General features: G+C 47.6%; 1 pseudogene; it reads right to left on the minus strand.

Moving 5' to 3' along the window:
• The window catches only part of LOC124020990, a 94414-nt pseudogene extending 73722 nt beyond the window's left edge, over positions 1-20692 (minus strand).
• Between the last annotated feature and the right edge of the window lie 2505 nt (positions 20693-23197).

The following is a 23197-nucleotide window of genomic DNA, read 5'->3' on the forward strand; positions in this document are numbered from 1 at the left end:
GTGCTGCTCTCCCTAGTCCTGTAGTATCAGTGCTACTCTCCCTAGTCCTGTAGGATCAGTGCTGCTCTCCCTAGTCCTGTAGTATCAGTGCTGCTCTCCCTAGTCCTGTAGTATCAGTGCTGCTCTCCCTAGTCCTGTAGTATCAGTGCTGCTCTCCCTAGCTCTGTAGTATCAGTGCTGCTCTCCCGAGTCCTGTAGTATCAGTGCAAGAATGGGAGCAGTATAAAACAGTATACAGTCTTACTCCATAGCAGACAGGTGAGTGAGTGAGTGAGCAGTATGCAGTCTTACTCCATAGCAAACAGGTGAGTGAGTGAGTGTCTGAGTGAGTGAGTGAATGAGCAGTATGCAGTCTTACTCCATAGCAGACAGGTGAGTGAGTGAGTCAGTGAACAGTATGCAGTCTTACTCCATAGCAGACAGGTGAGTGAGTGAGTCAGTGAGCAGTATGCAGTCTTACTCCATAGCAGACAGGTGAGTGAGTGAGTGAGTGAGTGAGTGAGTGAGTGAGCAGTATGCAGTCTTACTCCATAGCAGACAGGTCCATGTCAACCTCCTCCCCGTTCATCAAAGGGATCTTCTTCTTCTTGTTTCTAGAGCAGGAAGAAAAATATAAACTCTAAGGAGGCGGAGATAAACTGAGGGACACTTGATCCTCCAAACTACAGATAAGATGGCATTACATCAGGCTTGATCCTCCAAACTACAGCTAAGATGGCATTGCATTAGGCTTGATCCTCCTAACTACAGCTAAGATGGCATTGCATTAGGCTTGGTCCTCCAAACTACAGCTAAGACAGCATTGCATTAGGCTTGATCCTCCAAACTACAGCTAAGATGGCATTGCATTAGGCTTGATCCTCCAAACTACAGCTAAGATGGCATTGCATTAGGCTTGATCCTCCAAACTACAGCTAAGATGGCATTGCATTAGGCTTGGTTGTTACAGCTAAGACAGAAACATTGATTAGGCTTGGTCCTCCAAACTACAGCTAAGATGGGGTTACATCAGGCTTGATCCTCCAAACTACAGCTAAGAAGGCATTGCATTAGGCTTGACCCTCCAAACTACAGCTAAGATGGCATTACATTAGGCTTGGTCCTCCAAACTACAGCTAAGACAGCATTACATTAGGCTTGATCCTCCAAACTACAGCTAAGATGGCATTGCATTAGGCTTGGTCCTCCAAACTACAGCTAAGATGGCATTGCATTAGGCTTGGTCCTCCAAACTACAGCTAAGATGGCATTGCATTAGGCTTGATCTTCCAAACTACAGCTAAGATGGCTTGATGGCATTACATTAGGCTTGGTCCTCCAAACTACAGCTAAACAGGCATTACATTAGGCTTGATCCTCCAAACTACAGCTAAGATGGCATTGCATTAGGCTTGGTCCTCCAAACTACAGCTAAGATGGCATTGCATTAGGCTTGGTCCTCCAAACTACAGCTAAGATGGCATTGCATTAGGCTTGATCCGCCAAACTACAGCTAAGATGGCATTGCATTAGGCTTGATCCTCCAAACTACAGCTAAGATGGCATTGCATTAGGCTTATTGGAATGTGTTAGTAATAACAGAAACAAGATGCTTGAGTTCACCGTCTGCTCTTGGAGTGACAGGGGATGTCGTGCTTCAGGCTGTTCTCTTCGATCTGTAGCGTGTGGTTGAAGGACCCATCCAGCTCCTGGACTGTCACCTTGATGGGTCCCTACAGAACAAAGACAGTGATTCACCTTACTACTAAATCTCAGACTTGGGTCAAACACAAAATGTCAAATACGTGCGGTAGTTTGATTTAGCTTTGCTGGTACAATGGGACCAATCGAATAGTCCCAAAAGTGCTAACTGCGCCCATCCCGCACACCAGTAAAGTTAACTCAGTTCAAAGAGGACCGACCACATATTTCTGTGTTCCAGAGGAGGTGTAGTCCTGTCGAATCTCCAGTTCTAGAACGTTCCGTTTCCTGTTGAAGGCAAAACTGCCAAAGAACTTCACCACCGCACTCTGGTCTCTGTGGGCTTGAATTAAGGCTAATATCTAAACTGAAACAATTACAGCACTGATCCCAATCAGGGGTACAATGGTAGGTCACCGTAATAACTAGAGCGATCGGGCGTGAATCATTAAATTACTGCAGTGTAATAACCACAGGAATGGTTTTGGAAAACGTTGGTGCTATGGTATATTTCCAGTTGTATAGTGGATATTATAATCATTCAAAGTCTTGATATTACATACAGACAAGACCTTTCTGCTGACATCTACAATACATTTCCTTGTCAGTTGACAACTCTGGACATTACGGTGAACTTATAAGATACAAAATCAGTCATCTGAAAATGCAAAACGCATATATATGGTCCTTCTGTTGAAGGGTTAAATTATTACACTGCTTAAAGAGGCTTTATAAACAGGCCAATCACCAGTCAGTTCTTAGTGTTCTAACCAGGCCAGTCGGTCCTTAGTGTTCTAACCAGGCCAGTCGGTCCTTAGTGTTCTAACCAGGCCAGTCGGTCCTTAGTGTTCTAACCAGGCCAGTCGGTCCTTAGTGTTCTAACCAGGCCAGTCGGTTCTTAGTGTTCTAACCAGGCCAGTCGGTCCTTAGTGTTCTAACCAGGCCAGTCAGTTCTTAGTGTTCCAACCAGGCCAGTCGGTCCTTAGTGTTCCAACCAGGCCAGTCGGTCCTTAGTGTTCTAACCAGGCCAGTCGGTCCTTAGTGTTCTAACCACGCCAGTCGGTCCTTAGTGTTCTAACCACGCCAGTCGGTCCTTAGTGTTCTAACCAGGCCAGTCGGTCCTTAGTGTTCTAACCAGGCCAGTCGGTCCTTAGTGTTCTAACCAGGCCAGTCAGTTCTTAGTGTTCTAACCAGGCCAGTCAGTTCTTAAGTATTCGAACCAGGCCAGTCACTTCTTAGTGTTCTAACCAGGCCAGTCACTTCTTAGTGTTCTAACCAGGCCAGTCTCTCCAGTGTTCTGCTAAGCAGGCTGAGGGAGCTGAAAGGATACACCCATTGTTGATGAGGGGTCCTATGTCCTAACCATTAATCTGCTATTACAGTGTTATAGTCACGTTACCTTTCCCTCCAGTGTTCTGATTGACAGGTTAAAGGATACACCCACTGCTTGATGAGGGGTCCTATGTCCTTCCCCGACACGTTGGAGATGGACTTGAGGAAGCTGTGGGTGGATACCAGCATCTGACTCCACATGTGTGACTGGTACTTCTGCGAGGACGCTGTACTGGCCAGGCTTAGTAACTTGTTGAACACCTAGCAGATGGGAAACAGAATAATCTAGTTCATGTATCTGACTCCACATGTGTGACTGGTACTTCTGGGAGGACGTTGTACTGGTCAGACTCAGGAGCTGAACAGGGGAAGACTCAATGTAGTGCTGGGATCTGATGGAGTGCTGGGATATGATGGAGTGCTGGGATATGATGGAGTGCTGGGATATGATGGAGTGCTGGGATATGATGGAGTGCTGGGATATGATGGAGTGCTGGGATATGATGGAGTGCTGGGATCTGATGGAGTGCTGGGATCTGATGGAGTGCTGGGATATGATGGAGTGCTGGGATCTGATGGAGTGCTGGGATCTGATGGAGTGCTGGGATCTGATGGAGTGCTGGGATCTGATGGAGTGCTGGGATATGATGGAGTGCTGGGATCTGATGGAGTGCTGGGATCTGATGGAGTGCTGGGATCTGATGGAGTGCTGGGATCTGATGGAGTGCTGGGATCTGATGGAGTGCTGGGATCTGATGGAGTGCTGGGATCTGATGGAGTGCTGGGATCTGATGGAGTGATGGGATCTGATGGAGTGATGGGATCTGATGGAGTGATGGGATCTGATGGAGTGATGGGATCTGATGGAGTGATGGGATCTGATGGAGTGATGGGATCTGATGGAGTGATGGGATCTGATGGAGTGATGGGATCTGATGGAGTGATGGGATCTGATGGAGTGATGGGATCTGATGGAGTGATGGGATCTGATGGAGTGATGGGATCTGATGGAGTGATGGGATCTGATGGAGTGATGGGATCTGATGGAGTGATGGGATCTGATGGAGTGATGGGATCTGATGGAGTGATGGGATCTGATGGAGTGTTGGGATCTGATGGAGTGTTGGGATCTGATGGAGTGATGGGATCTGATGGAGTGCTGGGATATGATGGAGTGCTGGGATCTGATGGAGTGCTGGGATCTGATGGAGTGCTGGGATCTGATGGAGTGATGGGATCTGATGGAGTGATGGGATCTGATGGAGTGATGGGATATGATGGAGTGTTGGGATATGATGGAGTGCTGGGATCTGATGGAGTGCTGGGATCTGATGGAGTGATGGGATCTGATGGAGTGATGGGATATGATGGAGTGCTGGGATCGGATGATTTGAGGATTGAAAATGCTTTCCTCCATGAAAGTAGTAGTTGAACTGGAATGACCCAGACTCTGCATTGTAGTGTAGTATGAATAAACTCCAGTGTTGAATCCCTGTAGGTATTAGTGTTTAAACAGCTAGACTTCACGTGTGGCCAGATGTTTACCAGAACCAGCTTGTATACTAGATGATGGATGGATTATTAAATTGATTATAAAATCGCTCACCTGCAGCATGAACTCCATGCTGATCCTGTTCTCAATGAGCCTCATGACCAGGTGGGCTTTACACTGGAACATCTTATAGTACTTCCAGGACAGGGTGTGAGGGTGCTTGATGGAGAAGTGGAGGTGAGGGGTAGGGCTAAGAGAGGGAGAGAGAGAGACGAGAGGGAGGGAGGGGGGAGAGAGTGAGGGATGAGGAGAAAGAGAGGAGAGAGAGGAGGGAGCGAGAGAGAGGGATGAGGAGAAAGAGAGATGAGAAGGGGGAGGGAGGGAGAAAGAGAGAGATGAGAGGGAGAGAGTGAGGGACGAGGAGAGAGTAGAGGGGGGAGAGAAAGAGAGGGAGGAAGATTAAAATCAGAAAAGAACATCTACTTCTCAACAACAACTCATTCCATCTTCCCTCCTCCTCCTCAGCTTGTAAACTGTAGCAACTTTAAGATAAACTACAACGTGAAGTTACTAGCCAAGTCATTGACAGGCGGTACACAGACAGGCGTAAGTGTTGGCATAACGTGTCGATAGCTCTCCAAGCCCACTCAAGGAGCGAGAGAAAAGAGGTCTGATTTGAGACGGTGCCAGCGGTTTACATTTACATTTACATTTAAGTCATTTAGCAGACGCTCTTATCCAGAGTTTATTGGGCTGGAATGAATAAACTCCACTCTTCACTTGTCGTTTTACTCTCCGACAGCGGTGGAAATCTTTACATCGGCATATACGTTTTTAATTAAAACTAGAACACCACTTCTCTGTGAGAGATACAGGTTTGTAGACCAACACCCTCAACAGCAGTAGCAACAGGAATGTCTAACCTGTCATTTACTTGCTAATAGGTGGTTTTTTCGACTGGTAGAACAGACAGCACATTCATCAGCCTCATTGGAGCCACAAATCAAAGTGTGTTGACACTGAAAGTAAGAGGTTATTTAAGCAATAAGGCACGGGGGGGTGTGGTATACGGCCAATATACCACGGCTAATGGCTGCTCTTGACCACAACGCATCGCGGAGAGCCTGGACACAGCCGTGGTATATTGGCCATATACCACAAACCACCGAGGTGCCTTATTGCTATTATAAACTGGACAGCAACGTAATTAGAGCAGTAAAATGACATGTTTTGTCAAACCCGTGGGATACGGGTCAGCCAATCAGCATTCAGGGGTCGAACCACCCAGTTTAAAACAGATTCATCACCCTCATTGGAGCCAAATATCAAAGTGCGTTGACACTGAAAGTAAGTGGTTCTCATGTAATACATCAGCCATGTTAAATGACCATTCCAACCAACAGGGAGCTGCTCTCACTTGTCCTTGTCTTTGCCTCCACCGAAGGTCGGGTGTAAGAGAACTCCTCCCATCTTCAGCTCGTACTCCACCATCTTGTCCAGTTCCTGAGGGAAAAACACACTTCATATAGTCATGTGTTTATTTAGCAGAATGGGACCAGCATAACCAATAGAGTCATGTGTTTATTTAGCAGAATGGGACCAGCATAACCAATATAGTCATGTGTTTATTTAGCAGAGTGACCAGCATAACCAATATAGTCATGTGTTTATTTAGCAGAGTGACCAGCATAACCAATATAGTCATGTGTTTATTTAGCAGAGTGACCAGCATAACCAATATAGTCATGTGTTTATTTAGCAGAATGGGACCAGCATAACCAATATAGGCATGTGTTTATTTAGCAGAGTGACCAGCATAACCAATATAGTCATGTGTTTATTTGGCAGAATGGGACCAGCATAACCAATATAGTCATGTGTTTATTTAGCAGAATGGGACCAGCATAACCAATATAGTCATGTGTTTATTTAGCAGAGTGACCAGCATAACCAATATATTTTTTATTTAAGGAGGCAAGTCAGTTAAGAACAAATTCTAATTTACAATGACGGCCTACCCTGGCCAAAACCCAGACGACGCTGGGCCAATTGTGCGCCGCCCTGTGGGACTCCCAATCCCGGCCGGATGTGATGCAGCCTGGATTCGAACCAGGGACTGCAGTTACACCTCGTGCACTGAGATACAGTGTCTCTAATCTAATGAAGGTACTAGTTCCACTCCCTACTTCTCTGACCCAGTGGAGGTACTGGTTCCACCCCCTACCTCTCTGACCCAGTGGAGGTACTGGTTCCACCCCCTACCTCTCTGACCCAGTGGAGGTACTGGTTCCACCCCCTACCTCTCTGACCCAGTGGAGGTACTGGTTCCACCCCCTACCTCTCTGACCCAGTGGAGGTACTGGTTCCACCCCCTACCTCTCTAATCTAGTGGAGGTACTGGTTCCACCCCCTACCTCTCTGACCCAGTGGAGGTACTGGTTCCACCCCCTACCTCTCTGACCCAGTGGAGGTACTGGTTCCACCCCCTACCTCTCTGACCCAGTGGAGGTACTGGTTCCACCCCCTACCTCTCTGACCCAGTGGAGGTACTAGTTCCACTCCCTACCTCTCTGACCCAGTGGAGGTACTGGTTCCACCCCCTACCTCTCTGACCCAGTGGAGGTACTGGTTCCACCCCCTACTTCTCTGACCCAGTGGAGGTACTGGTTCCACCCCCTACCTCTTTGACCCAGTGGAGGTACTGGTTCCACCCCCTACCTCTCTGACCCAGTGGAGGTACTGGTTCCACCCCCTACCTCTTTGACCCAGTGGAGGTACTGGTTCCACTCCCTACCTCTTTGACCCAGTGGAGGTACTGGTTCCACCCCCTACCTCTTTGACCCAGTGGAGGTACTGGTTCCACCCCCTACCTCTTTGACCCAGTGGCGGTACTGGTTCACTCCAAAGGTCTTCTTCAGGTACAGACCATAGATGTAGCCAGAGATCCCCTTCAGCACCCACTCATCAGCCCTTTGAACACAGACAACAGGTAGGCGATGGCCAGACGACACACAATGACTTCATTTTAACCCGTTTGGCATTTACTAACGTACCTTTTATTGCACACACAGTGGACACACACACACACACACACACACACACACACACACACACACAGTGGACACACACACACACACACACACACACACACACACACACCCACACACACACACACACACACACACACACACCACAGAGAGAGAGAGAGAAACAATATACTTTCTTCAACCATGGTGGTTTTAACTTAGACTAATTTAATGAATACTGGCCAGCTTCATGTAATGAGATGAAATCATGTGAAAATCTGTAACACAGAAAGTGCTAAACCTCTCTTTACAAGCTGGATACGAGCGCAGTTTCAGAAAACAATCTGACTTCAATTAACAGGCTTGAAAATAAATGACACCACAAGATGAATTGCAAGCAGGTGACGGGTCTTTCATATCAAAAAGAGAAAGGCCTGTTCGACTTCTCCGAGGTCTTACACAACTGGGGCTTTTTCTACAAGAACAATGAAATAAGACTAAGTGGAGCTTCCACATCTGACTCAGTTTGAAACACTTAATGAGACAGGGGGGTCCATTGTTTGCAGTGATCCTTTGAAGACGTCGTGAAACCTCAGCCTCCCTAACTGACAGCAAGAGCACTTTTGCCAAGAGCCCCCCGATCCCCCGCCCCCCCAGCTGTAGACACGTTGCCAAACACATACACAGATTCATCATACTGAGACACTCTCAGCTATGCCAAAGCTTTGCTCAATTTATGCCAAGGTACCGAATACGATGATGAAATATCATTTCAATAATCTCTCTGTAACTCAGACTAATTTAATGAATACTGGCCGTAAATCCAGACTTCTAAAAATCTGGATAAGAACCCTGTTACCACGCTGTTCTTAGAAACAAATCAAGTAACACTGACTTCCTCGGCCACCGGCTTGAAAATCCTGACCACCACAAGCTCCTAGGCCACCGACGAGCTCCTAGGCCACCGAAAAGAGCTCCTAGGCCACCGACGAGCTCCTAGGCCACCGAGGCTCCTAGGTTACCGGAGCTTTTTCGCCGAGCTCCTAAGAACCGACGAGCTCCTAGGTTACCGCCGAGCTCCAAGGTTACCGACGAGCTCCAAGGCCACAGCTCCAAGGAGACAGACGGCTCCTAGGTTACCGACGAGCTCCAAGGCCACAGACAAGCTCCTAGGTTACCGACAGCTCCTAGGCCACCGACGAGCTCCTAGGTTACCGACGAGCTCCTAGGCCACCGACGAGCTCCTAGGTTACCGACGAGCTCCTAGGTTACCGACAGCTCCAAGGCCACAGACGAGCTCCAAGGCAACAGACGAGCTCCTAGGTTACCGACGAGCTCCTAGGCCACCGACGAGCTCCTAGGTTACCGACGAGCTCCTAGGTTAACGACGAGCTCCTAGGTTAACGACGAGCTCCTAGGTTACCGCCGAGCTCCAAACCGAGCTCCAAGGCCACCGACGAGCTTCTAGGTCACCGACGAGCTCCTAGGCCACCGACGAGCTCCTAGGTTACCGACAAGCTCCAAGGCCACAGACGAGCTCCAAGGCCACAGACGAGCTCCTAGGTTACCGACGAGCTCCAAGGCCACAGACGAGCTCCTAGGTTACCGACGAGCTCCTAGGCCACCGACGAGCTCCTAGGCCACCGACGAGCTCCTAGGTTACCGACGAGCTCCTAGGTTACCGACGAGCTCCAAGGCCACAGACGAGCTCCAAGGCAACAGACGAGCTCCTAGGTTACCGACGAGCTCTTAGGCCACCGACGAGCTCCTAGGCCACCGACGAGCTCCTAGGTTACCGACGAGCTCCAAGGTTACCGACGAGCTCCTAGGTTACCGACGAGCTCCTAGGTTGAATCAGGAGTGCTTCTTACGTTTGACGTGTGTGTGTGTGTGTGTGGTATCTGTAGGCTGCTCCACCACTCCACTATATTCCGTCAGGTATTACTCAGTACGTTACTCACCAGGACATCCTGGAGATGAAGCAGCCAAAGAACTGCTGGGCCAGGGCCTGAGCTAAACACTGTCTGGTCAGGGGAGTCTGGTCTATGATCATGGCACTGTGGAGCAGATTAGTACTGAGAGGAGAGAGGAAGAGAGAGGCAGAGAGAGAGAGAGAGACAGACAGAGAGACAGACAGACAGAGACAGACAGACAGAGATGTAACAGAGAGAGAAACAGAGAGAGAGAGAGAGACAGACAGAGAGAGACAGAGAGAGAGACGGGCAAGGGAGAGAGACGGATAAGGGAGAGGGGAAGAGAGAGAGAGAGAGGGATAAGCGAGAGGGGGTAAGGGAGAAGAAAAACCATGTTCAGTTTGACTTGTGCCAAAACAAGTCAGCATTATGAAAAGGGAAAGCGAGAAGTGAATGGTTGAGGAGAGCTGTTCTTTGTCACAGAGGGAAACTGCAAAAGCACCTGAGGTGCAGGTCTTAACAGAGTAAATATTAACGTAATAAATCTGAATTTAATTGGACCTCCTAATCAAAATATTTTCAGTGACAAACTCGTGGAAAATGTAAAAAGTTAAAAACAAACAGTGAAAAGTTTCAACAATACAATGTAAATATCCAAACGTTGTGAAACATCGTTCCAAAGTAAAAATGTGTTGTTGATGGGAGAGTAAAGCCACATAAAGAACAGCATCAGGACTAGACACAAGAGACTGTAGCCACCTGAAGATGCTCATCGACGCGTAGGAAGACACCTGGACGTAGGCCTCGTCCACAAACACAGTCTTGAAGCAGGAGTAAGGATATCGACAGGTCAGGATCTCCTCGTAGAACTCAAAGATCTCATGCAGGTAGGACATGGAGTGTTTCAACAGGGGCAGGAGCTGGGGTAAGCAGAAGTGGGTGACCTGGGAAAAGGGGAAAATATCTTTAAACAGGTGTCAACGCAGCAACACTACAGAGGTTCCCTCTGAGACGCTCTCAGCTATGCCAAAGCTTTGCTCAATTTATGCCTGGTACTGAATACGATGATGAAATATAATTTCAATAATCTCTCAGTTACCACGCTGTTCTTAGGAAACAAATCCAAATAACAACGACGAGCTCCTAGGTTACCGACGAGCTCCTAGGTTACCGACGAGCTCCTAGGTTACCGACGAGCTCCTAGGTTAACGACGAGCTCCTAGGTTAACGACGAGCTCCTAGGTTAACGACGAGCTCCTAGGTTAACGACGAGCTCCTAGGTTAACCACGAGCTCCTAGGTTACCGACGAGCTCCTAGGTTACCGACGAGCTCCTAGGTTAACGACGAGCTCCTAGGTTAACGACGAGCTCCTAGGTTAACGACAGCTCCTAGGTTACCGACGAGCTCCTAGGTTACCGACGAGCTCCTAGGTTACCGACGAGCTCCTAGGTTACCGACGAGCTCCTAGGTTAACGACGAGCTCCTAGGTTAACGACGAGCTCCTAGGTTAACGACAGCTCCTAGGTTAATCTCCTAGGTTACTGACGAGCTCCTAGGTTACTGACGAGCTCCTAGGTTACCGACGAGCTCCTAGGTTACCGACGAGCTCCTAGGTTTCCGACGAGCTCCTAGGTTACCGACCAGCTCCTAGGTTAACGACGAGCTCCTAGGTTAACGACGAGCTCCTAGGTTACTGACGAGCTCCTAGGTTACTGACGAGCTCCTAGGTTACTGACGAGCTCCTAGGTTAACGACGAGGGGGGTGATACTCTTATTCTGTTGCTGTTGTATTCTATTCTATCCAAACGTATATTTGAAGAGAAACCATCTTGGACAATATATGTCAGCATCGCACGCCGAGTTTCCCAGACTGATTCACACATCCTTGACGCTGCTTCAACTTACAGAGTATAATGAGTCATTCTTCACCTAGTGGTCGTAGGTGTAAAGGAAATCTGCTTAAATACACACTGAGTGAACAAAACATAAAGAACACCTGCTAGTTCCATGACATAGACTGACCTTGTGAATGGCAAGACAAAATATTTAAGTGCCTTTGAACGGTGTTATGGTAGTAGGTGCCAGGCGCACCGATTTGTGTCAAGAACTGCAACGCTGCTGGGTTTTTCACACGCAACAGTTTCCCGTGTGGATCAAGAATGGTCCACCACCCAAAGGACATCCAGCCAACTTGAAACAACTGTGGGAAGCATTGGAGTCAACATGGGCCAGCATCCCTGTGGAACGCTTTCAACACCTTGTAGAGTCCATGTCCCGACGAAGGTGTTCCTAATGTTTTGTACACTCAGTGTATATGTCAACATATTTTGCCCTACATGGTTGCCTGCCTCTACGGGCTTCTACTAAATCCATTCTCCTTTCAGAACACCCTACTGGCTTCTACTAAATCCATTCAGAACACCCTACTGGCTTCTACTAAATCCATTCAGAACACCCTACTGGCCTCTACTAAATCCATTCAGAACACCCTACTGGCCTCTACTAAATCCATTCAGAACACCCTACTGGCTTCTACTAAATCCATTCAGAACACCCTACTGGCCTCTACTAAATCCATTCAGAACACCCTACTGGCTTCTACTAAATCCATTCAGAACACCCTACTGGCCTCTACTAAATCCATTCAGAACACCCTACTGGCCTCTACTAAATCCATTCAGAACACCCTACTGGCTTCTACTAAATCCATTCAGAACACCCTACTGGCCTCTACTAAATCCATTCAGAACACCCTACTGGCTTCTACTAAATCCATTCAGAACACCCTACTGGCCTCTACTAAATCCATTCAGAACACCCTACTGGCTTCTACTAAATCCATTCAGAACACCCTACTGGCCTCTACTAAATCCATTCAGAACACCCTACTGGCCTCTACTAAATCCATTCAGAACACCCTACTGGCTTCTACTAAATCCATTCAGAACACCCTACTGGCCTCTACTAAATCCATTCAGAACACCCTACTGGCCTCTACTAAATCCATTCAGAACACCCTACTGGCCTCTACTAAATCCATTCAGAACGCCCTACTGGCTTCTACTAAATCCATTCTCCATTCAGAACACCCTACTGGCTTCTACTAAATCCATTCAGAACACCCTACTGGCTTCTACTAAATCCATTCAGAACACCCTACTGGCTTCGACTAAATCCATTCAGAACACCCTACTGGCTTCGACTAAATCCATTCAGAACACCCTACTGGCTTCTACTAAATCCATTCAGAACACCCTACTGGCTTCTACAAAATCCATTCAGAACACCCTACTGGCTTCTACTAAATCCATTCAGAACACCTTACTGGCTTCTACTAAATCCATTCAGAACACCCTACTGGCTTCTACTAAATCCATTCAGAACACCCTACTGGCTTCTACTAAATCCATTCAGAACACCCTACTGGCTTCTACTAAATCCATTCTCCTTTCAGAACACCCTACTGGCTTCTACTAAATCCATTCAGAACACCCTACTGGCTTCTACTAAATCCATTCAGAACACACTACAGGCTTCTACTAAATCCATTCAGAACACCCTACTGGCTTCTACTAAATCCATTCAGAACACCCTACTGGCTTCTACTAAATCCATTCTCCTTTCAGAACACCCTACTGGCTTCTCCTAATTCCATTCAGAACACCCTACTGGCTTCTACTAAATCCATTCAGAACACACTACAGGCTTCTACTAAATCCATTCAGAACACACTACAGGCTTCTACTAAATCCATTCAGAACACCCTACTGGCTTCTACTAAATCCATTCAGAACACCCTACTGGCTTCTACTAAATCCATTCTCCTTTCAGAACACCCTACTGGCTTCTCCTAATTCCATTCAGAACACCCTACTGGCTTCTACTAAATCCATTCTCCTTTCAGAACACACTACACTACAGGCGTCTACATAAATCCATTGTGATGGGTAATGCTGGGTTTCTATGCAATGCTTTTCCACACACACAGTACTTCATGCATGTAGGGGTCGACCAGGATCTCAAAGGGCCCGACAGACAGTGAGATGTTGGAGGCGGCGGTGGGGATGGGGAGGACGTAGTGGAAGGTCTTCTTCCTCATGTCATGGGTATAGACAGTCTCTACCAAGTCCCCACAGGACACAGCTACCATAGAGGCATCCACTGTGAATTCCAGCTTCCAGGTGCACAGCTCAGAGTACGAGTCCACACAGGGGAACCAGAACCTGGGAGAGGAAGACCGGTGGACAAGAGTGTAGGTAGTCAAGGAGCAAGAAGGATGAGGCTTGTGACAACATATCTGATAGTATTACATAGAGGAGAATGAGAGGGAAAGAAAGAGAGAGAGTAGAGAGAATGACAGAGAGAAAGAGGAGAGAACAACCAAGAGACAGAGAACAGGGAGAGAGAGAATGACAGAGACAGAGAACAGGGAGAGAGAGAATGACAGAGACAGAGAACAGGGAGAGAGAATGACAGAGACAGAGAACAGGGAGAGAGAATGACAGAGACAGAGAACAGGGAGAGAGAATGACAGAGACAGAGAACAGGGAGAGAGAATGACAGAGACAGAGAACAGGGAGAGAGAATGACAGAGACAGAGAACAGGGAGAGAGAATGACAGAGACAGAGAACAGGGAGAGAGAATGACAGAGACAGAGAACAGGGAGAGAGAATGACAGAGACAGAGAACAGGGAGAGAGAGAATGACAGAGACAGAGAACAGGGAGAGAGAATGACAGAGACAGAGAACAGGGAGAGAGAATGACAGAGACAGAGAAGAGAGAGAGAGAATGACAGAGACAGAGAAAAGAGGGAGAGAGAATGACAGAGACAGAGAACAGGGAGAGAGAATGACAGAGACAGAGAACAGGGAGAGAGAATGACAGAGACAGAGAACAGAGAGAGAGAATGACAGAGACAGAGAACAGGGAGAGAGAATGACAGAGACAGAGAACAGGGAGAGAGAATGACAGAGACAGAGAACAGGGAGAGAGAAATGACAGAGACAGAGAACAGGGAGAGAGAATGACAGAGACAGAGAACAGGGAGAGAGAATGACAGAGACAAAGAGAAGAGAGAGAGAAAGAGATGAAAGAGAGAGAGAAAGAGAAGAGAGAGAGAATGACAGAGACAGAGAACAGGGAGAGAGAATGACAGAGACAGAGAACAGGGAGAGAGAATGACAGAGACAGAGAACAGGGAGAGAGAAATGACAGAGACAGAGAACAGGGAGAGAGAATGACAGAGACAGAGAACAGGGAGAGAGAATGACAGAGACAGAGAACAGGGAGAGAGAATGACAGAGACAGAGAACAGGGAGAGAGAATGACAGAGACAGAGAACAGGGAGAGAGAGAATGACAGAGACAGAGAACAGGGAGAGAGAATGACAGAGACAGAGAACAGGGAGAGAGAATGACAGAGACAGAGAACAGGGAGAGAGAATGACAGAGACAGAGAACAGGGAGAGAGAATGACAGAGACAGAGAACAGGGAGAGAGAATGACAGAGACAGAGAACAGGGAGAGAGAATGACAGAGACAGAGAACAGGGAGAGAGAATGACAGAGACAGAGAACAGAGAAGAGGACAGAGAACAGAGAGAGAGAATGACAGAGACAGAGAACAGGGAGAGAGAATGACAGAGACAGAGAACAGGAGAGAGAATGACAGAGAGAAAGAGAAGAGAGAGGAGAAAGAGAGAAAGAAAGAGAAAGAGAAGAGAGAATGACAGAGACAGAGAACAGGGAGAGAGAATGACAGAGACAGAGAACAGGGAGAGAGAATGACAGAGACAGAGAACAGGGAGAGAGAATGACAGAGAGAAAGAGAAGAGAGAGGAGAAAGAGGAGAAAGAGAGAGAGAAAGAGAAGAGAGAGAGAATGACAGAGACAGAGAACAGGGAGAGAGAATGACAGAGACAGAGAACAGGGAGAGAGAATGACAGAGACAGAGAACAGGGAGAGAGAGAATGACAGAGACAGAGAACAGGGAGAGAGAATGACAGAGACAGAGAACAGGGAGAGAGAATGACAGAGACAGAGAACAGGGAGAGAGAATGACAGAGACAGAGAACAGGGAGAGAGAATGACAGAGACAGAGAACAGGGAGAGAGAATGACAGAGACAGAGAACAGGGAGAGAGAATGACAGAGACAGAGAACAGGGAGAGAGAGAATGACAGAGACAGAGAACAGGGAGAGAGAATGACAGAGACAGAGAACAGGGAGAGAGAATGACAGAGAGAAAGAGAAGAGAGAGGAGAAAGAGGAGAAAGAGAGAGAGAAAGAGAAGAGAGAGAGAATGACAGAGAGAAAGAGAAGAGAGAGAGAATGACAGAGAGAAAGAGAAGAGAGAGAGAATGACAGAGAGAAAGAGAAGAGAGAGAGAATGACAGAGAGAAAGAGAAGAGAGAGAAAATGACAGAGAGAAAGAGAAGAGAGAGAGAATGACAGAGAGAAAGAGAAGAGAGAGGAGAATGAGAGAAAGAGAAGAGAGGAGAAAGAGAGAGAGAAAGAGAAGAGAGAGAGAATGACAGAGAGAAAGAGAAGAGAGAGAATGACAGAGAGAAAGAGGAGAGAGGAGAATGACAGAGAGAAAGAGAAGAGAGAGGAGAATGACAGAGAGAAAGAGGAGAGGGGAAAGAGAGAGAGAAAGAGAAGAGAGAGAATGACAGAGAGAGACACTAGGCCAGCCATCTCAATATGACACCAATCAATGTCTCCCTTCCCACCTTGTGGAGTTCTGGTATCCGAAGGAGAAGACGTGTGCTCCTCTCTCAGCCATGCTCCCCTCTACGTCAGGCACCACAAAGTGAAGGCCTCCTTTAGGCTGGTCCAGAGAGAACTCTATGTACACCTTCAGCACATTCATCTCTGAAGACATAGAAACAGTCATTTATTTACAGGGCACTAAGTTCAATTATACATAAACAATACTTTAAAGCTTCCTTAAAGCAACCGGGCTATCAGAATAAGCCTTGAACCTTTATATTCAAACTACAGAATCGAGTCTCAAGCCCCAAGTCTCAAGCCCCAAGTCCCAAGTCCCAAGACTCAAGTCCCAAGTCCCAAGACTCAAGTCCCAAGTCCCAAGACTCAAGTCCCAAGTCCCAAGTCCCAAGACTCAAGCCCCAAGTCTCAAGCCCCAAGCCCCAAGTCTCAAGCCCCAAGCCCCAAGACTCAAGCCCCAAGCCCCAAGTCTCAAGCCCCAAGCCCCAAGCCCCAAGCCCCAAGACTCAAGCCCCAAGCCCCAAGCCCCAAGCCCCAAGTCCCAAGTCCCAAGACTCAAGTCCCAAGACTCAAGTCCCAAGACTCAAGACCCAAGACTCAAGTCCCAAGACTCAAGACCCAAGACTCAAGACTCAAGACCCAAGTCCCAAGACTCAAGTCCCAAGACTCAAGACTCAAGTCCCAAGACTCAAGACCCAAGACTCACGTCCCAAGACTCAAGACTCACGTCCCAAGACTCAAGACTCACGTCCCAAGACTCAAGACTCACGTCCCAAGACTCACGTCCCAAGACTCACGTCCCAAGACTCACGTCCCAAGACTCACGTCCCAAGACTCACGTCCCAAGACTCACGTCCCAAGACTCACGTCCCAAGACTCACGTCCCAAGACTCAAGTCCCAAGTCCCAAGACGCAAGACTCAAGTCCGATGCAACGGAGGTCAGTCATTCACCAAAGAAGGTCATAACGTAGATGAACCCAATTCAGAGACAACATTTGACTGGAACAAGACGAGGTCCTGTATGTACCGTCTCCTTGCTTCCACAGCTCCGAGGGGACTTTGATGACCAGCTCGCCGTGTCCTGCATCTGGGTCCACAGCACTGACTGCTGCTGTGTAGGCACTGGAGAAATAGTTCAGGTTCCTCCTGCAAGGGACAGGGCAGAGAGGAGGAGGTGAGGACTTACTGCAGGTCAGGGTTCTAAAAGTAGTTGTGTAATACAAGGGGGTGAATCTCAAGTCTTCTCCTTGGTTCCTCCTGTCCTCCTCACTCGACTTTACACACATTTATGTCATTCAGCAGGAACTCTTATCCAGAGCAACTTAGTCTGCCTTCCACTAAGGTAGATAAAACAACCACACACCCCAGTCTTCGTTTCTTGTGAAAACATCAAAAAGAACCAAGGAGAATATTGGAGGATGGAGATGTACTGGAGGATAGAGATGTACTGGAGGATAGAGATGTACTGGAGGATAGAGATGTACTGGAGGATAGAGATGTACTGGAGGATAGAAATGTACTGGAGGATAGAGATGTACTGGAGGATAGAGATGTACTGGAGGATAGAGATGTACTGGAGGATAGAGATGTACTGGAGAATAGAGATGTACTGGAGGATAGAGCTGTACTGGAGGATAGAGATGTACTGGAGGATAGAGATGTACTGGAGGATAGAGATGTACTGGAGGATAGAGATGTACTGGAGGATAGAGATGTACTGGAGGATAGAGATGTACTGGAGGATGGAGATGTACTGGAGGATGGAGATGTACTGGAGGATAGAGATGTACTGGAGGATAGAGATGTACTGGAGGATGGAGATGTACTGGAGGATGGAGATGTACTGGAGGATGGAGATGTACTGGAGGATAGAGATGTACTGGAGGATAGAGATGTACTGGAAGATAGAGATGTACTGGAGGATAGAGATGTACTGGAGGATAGAGATGTACTGGAGGATAGAGATGTACTGGAGGATAGAGATGTACTGGAGGATAGAGATGTACTGGAGGATGGAGATGTACTGGAGGATAGAGATGTACTGGAGGATAGAGATGTACTGGAGGATGGAGATGTACTGGAGGATGGAGATGTACTGGTGGAGATGTACTGGAGGATGGAGATGTACTGGAGGATGGAGATGTACTGGAGGATGGAGATGTACTGGAGGATGGAGATGTACTGGAGGATGGAGATGTACTGGAGGATGGAGATGTACTGGAGGATGGAGATGTACTGGAGGATGGAGATGTACTGGAGGATGGAGATGTACTGGAGGATAGAGATGTACTGGTGGATGGAGATGTACTGGTGGAGATGTACTGGAGGATGGAGATGTACTGGAGGATGGAGATGTACTGGAGGATAGAGATGTACTGGAGCATAGAGATGTACTGGAGGATGGAGATGTACTGGAGGATGGAGATGTACTGGAGGATAGAGATGTACTGGAGGATGGAGATGTACTGGAGGATGGAGATGTACTGGAGGATAGAGATGTACTGGAGGATGGAGATGTACTGGAGGATAGAGATGTACTGGAGGATAGAGATGTACTGGAGGATGGAGATGTACTGGAGGATGGAGATGTACTGGAGGATGGAGATGTACTGGAGGATAGAGATGTACTGGAGGATGGAGATGTACTGGAGGATGGAGATGTACTGGAGGATGGAGATGTACTGGAGGATGGAGATGTACTGGAGGATGGAGATGTACTGGAGGATGGAGATGTACTGGAGGATGGAGATGTACTGGAGGATGGAGATGTACTGGAGGATGGAGATGTACTGGAGGATGGAGATGTACTGGAGGATGGAGATGTACTGGAGGATAGAGATGTACTGGTGGATGGAGATGTACTGGTGGAGATGTACTGGAGGATGGAGATGTACTGGAGGATGGAGATGTACTGGAGGATAGAGATGTACTGGAGGATAGAGATGTACTGGAGGATGGAGATGTACTGGAGGATGGAGATGTACTGGAGGATAGAGATGTACTGGAGGATGGAGATGTACTGGAGGATGGAGATGTACTGGAGGATGGAGATGTACTGGAGGATGGAGATGTACTGGAGCATAGAGATGTACTGGAGGATGGAGATGTACTGGAGGATGGAGATGTACTGGAGGATGGAGATGTACTGGAGGATGGAGATGTACTGGAGGATGGAGATGTACTGGAGGATAGAGATGTACTGGAGGATGGAGATGTACTGGAGCATAGAGATGTACTGGAGGATGGAGATTTACTGGAGGATGGAGATGTACTGGAGGATAGAGATGTACTGGAGGATGGAGATGTACTGGAGGATGGAGATGTACTGGAGGATGGAGATGTACTGGAGGATGGAGATGTACTGGAGGATGGAGATGTACTGGAGGATGGAGATGTACTGTTGTTTTCTGTTTCCTTCATGGAGAGTTATGAATACCTGACCGTGTGTGTATGAGGACTTACTGCTTGGACTCGTGGTGGCAGACCTCTAGAGTAGGGTCATTGTAAATGAATGGTGCTTCGAGGTCGTTGACTCGGACCCTGTAGATCCTGCACTGCTTGCTGTTGAGTTTGATCCGGTTCAGGTTGACCACAGTTGGGAAGATGGTCAGCTCCACAAAGCCCTGTCAAATAGAGGGGTGTGTCCGTTGACCTGGATGAGAAACTAGACTGGTTCTACACGGCCAAATGACTAAGACTACACATATTTATACTGTTGTTTTCAATGTCTCGCAGTAGAAACATGTTTGGTTCTCAGTCATGTGGCTAGTTTCTACAGATACAACAGGGATATAACTAGCATTTTATTGCGGGTACTTGGGGGAAATATAGTTAAGGAATATATTTACTACGATTATACTTACAATCACAGACTTTCTTTGGAAGTTGATGTTGTTGATGCAGACAACCTGGTGAGTCGTGTGGGAATAAACAAGACATAACAGGTTAACACAATGAGGAATAACGGCGCTACAGTATTATATACTGTGCCAAGTAATAACTTGTGGACAAAGCTAACTAAGCCAAAGGTAATAGAAAAGACTTATAATTTAAAAGGCCGCGGGCTCTCAAATCCCTTGTCCTTCTTCCTGTTCATCTTCACTTCATGCATTGATACGGTATATGAATTTGATCATGTTCGTGAACTACGGGTTTGACGCGATGGTCGTGTGGACTGGAAGGTTCTTCCTGTATCCACAAAAAAATATATATATATATGTTTCCAGTCGTAATAAATCCCAATGCAAAGAGTTCATGCGTAGCGAATGTGGGGATTTAGCTAGCTAGTGCTAACGTTAGCCAGTTAACACAACACTTCCAGCCATTCTTCCCCGCCGGCTGTCTGTGCAATGCTATCAGTGTCTCAAACACCTTTCCCAGATATGCACGCTACCAAAGACTATCATTCAGCTTTGCAAGAATCATTTCGGTTTCAAATGAGCATTTTTTTTTGTCAATGTTGAGCTCCAAAAACATTAAACTATATCCTTCCCGTCTGAGCCACAGCTCAAAGTCCTTCTTCTTCATGTTTTGTGATTTTAAAATGGCGGTTGACAACCAAAAGGCGCATTACCGCCACCAGCTGGACTGGAGTGTAACTCCATTACACTTTACTCATCGAAGTGTTGTGATTGTTGAGCGGTCGTCACTACATACCAAATACACAAAAATCGTAAACCCCGCCTATTTCGACAATTTAACTTTTACATTTATTTTAATTGTATCTTTATTTAACCAGGCAAGTCAGTTAAGAACAAATACTTATTTTCAATGACGGCCTAGGAACAGTTATGCCTTGTTCCGAATGACAGATGTTTTACCTTGTTAGCTCGGGAATAGATCTTGCAACCTTTCGGTTACTAGTCCAACGCTCTAATCACGAGGTTACTTGTTTGTAACTTCTTAAAATTAGATTTAGAACCTTATACCTAATCCTAACCTTAAATTAAGACCAAACATAAATGTTGTGTTTTCATGAATATTAACGATATAGCCAAACCCATTGAATTTGACATTTAAAATGGTTAAGGTTAGGTTTGGACTTGTAGAGCCATTTTCGACTTTAACTTTAAACAGATATGGGAATGGATGGAAAAATGGGCTTTTGGATGTCACATCCAGGCCTTTGCTTAACCTCAAGGATCATATCACCTCTACCTTACCTGACACCCTAGACCCACTTCAGTTTGCATACCTCCCCAACAGGTCCACAGACGATGCAATCACCATCACAATGCACACTGCCCTGTCCCATCTGGACAAGAGGAATACCTATGTGAGAATGCTGTTCATTGACTGCAGCTCAGCATTCAACACCATATTACATTTACATTTACATTTAAGTCATTTAGCAGACGCTCTTATCCAGAGCGACTTACAAATTGGTGCATTCACCTTATGACATCCAGTGGGACAGTCACTTAACAATAGTGCATCTAAAACTTAGGGGGGGTGGGGTGAGAGGGATTACTTAACCTATCCTAGGTATTCCTTAAAGAGGTGGGGTTTCAGGTGTCTCCGGAAGGTGGTGATTGACTCCGCTGTCCTGGCGTCGTGAGGGAGTTTGTTCCACCATTGGGGGGCCAGGGCAGCGAACAGTTTTGACTGGGCTGAGCGGGAGCTGTACTTCCTCAGTGGTAGGGAGGCGAGCAGGCCAGAGGTGGATGAACGCAGTGCCCTTGTTTGGGTGTAGGGCCTGATCAGAGCCTGGAGGTACTGAGGTGCCGTTCCCCTCACAGCTCCGTAGGCAAGCACCATGGTCTTGTAGCGGATGCGAGCTTCAACTGGAAGCCAGTGGAGAGAACGGAGGAGCGGGGTGACGTGAGAGAACTTGGGAAGGTTGAACACCAGACGGGCTGCGGCGTTCTGGATGAGTTGAAGGGTTTAATGGCACAGGCAGGGAGCCCAGCCAACAGCGAGTTGCAGTAATCCAGACGGGAGATGACAAGTGCCTGGATTAGGACCTGCGCCGCTTCCTGTGTGAGGCAGGGTCGTACTCTGCGGATGTTGTAGAGCATGAACCTACAGGAACGGGCCACCGCCTTGATGTTAGTTGAGAACGACAGGGTGTTGTCCAGGATCACGCCAAGGTTCTTGGCGCTCTGGGAGGAGGACACAATGGAGTTGTCAACCGTGATGGCGAGATCATGGAACGGGCAGTCCTTCCCGGGAGGAAGAGCAGCTCCGTCTTGCCGAGGTTCAGCTTGAGGTGGTGATCCGTCATCCACACTGATATGTCTGCCAGACATGCAGAGATGCGATTCGCCACCTGGTCATCAGAAGGGGGAAAGGAGAAGATTAATTGTGTGTCGTCTGCATAGCAATGATAAGAGAGACCATGTGAGGTTATGACAGAGCCAAGTGACTTGGTGTATAGCGAGAATAGGAGAGGGCCAAGAACAGAGCCCTGGGGACACCAGTGGTGAGAGCGCGTGGTGAGGAGACAGATTCTCGCCACGCCACCTGGTAGGAGCGACCTGTCAGGTAGGACGCAATCCAAGCGTGGGCCGCGCCGGAGATGCCCAACTCGGAGAGGGTGGAGAGGAGGATCTGATGGTTCACAGTATCGAAGGCAGCCGATAGATCTAGAAGGATGAGAGCAGAGGAGAGAGAGTTAGCTTTAGCAGTGCGGAGCGCCTCCGTGATACAGAGGAGAGCAGTCTCAGTTGAATGACTAGTCTTGAAACCTGACTGATTTGGATCAAGAAGGTCATTCAGAGAGAGATAGCGGGAGAGCTGGCCAAGGACGGCACGTTCAAGAGTTTTGGAGAGAAAAGAAAGAAGGGATACTGGTCTGTAATTGTTGACATCGGAGGGATCGAGTGTAGGTTTTTTCAGAAGGGGTGCAACTCTCGCTCTCTTGAAGACGGAAGGGACGTAGCCAACGGTCAGGGATGAGTTGATGAGCGAGGTGAGGTAAGGGAGAAGGTCTCCGGAAATGGTCTGGAGAAGAGAGGAGGGGATAGGGTCAAGCGGGCAGGTTGTTGGGCGGCCGGCCGTCACAAGACGCGAGATTTCATCTGGA

This window comes from Oncorhynchus gorbuscha, unplaced genomic scaffold (genome assembly GCF_021184085.1).
Source record: "Oncorhynchus gorbuscha isolate QuinsamMale2020 ecotype Even-year unplaced genomic scaffold, OgorEven_v1.0 Un_scaffold_1011, whole genome shotgun sequence".
In the NCBI taxonomy this organism is placed as follows: Eukaryota; Metazoa; Chordata; class Actinopteri; order Salmoniformes; family Salmonidae; genus Oncorhynchus; species Oncorhynchus gorbuscha.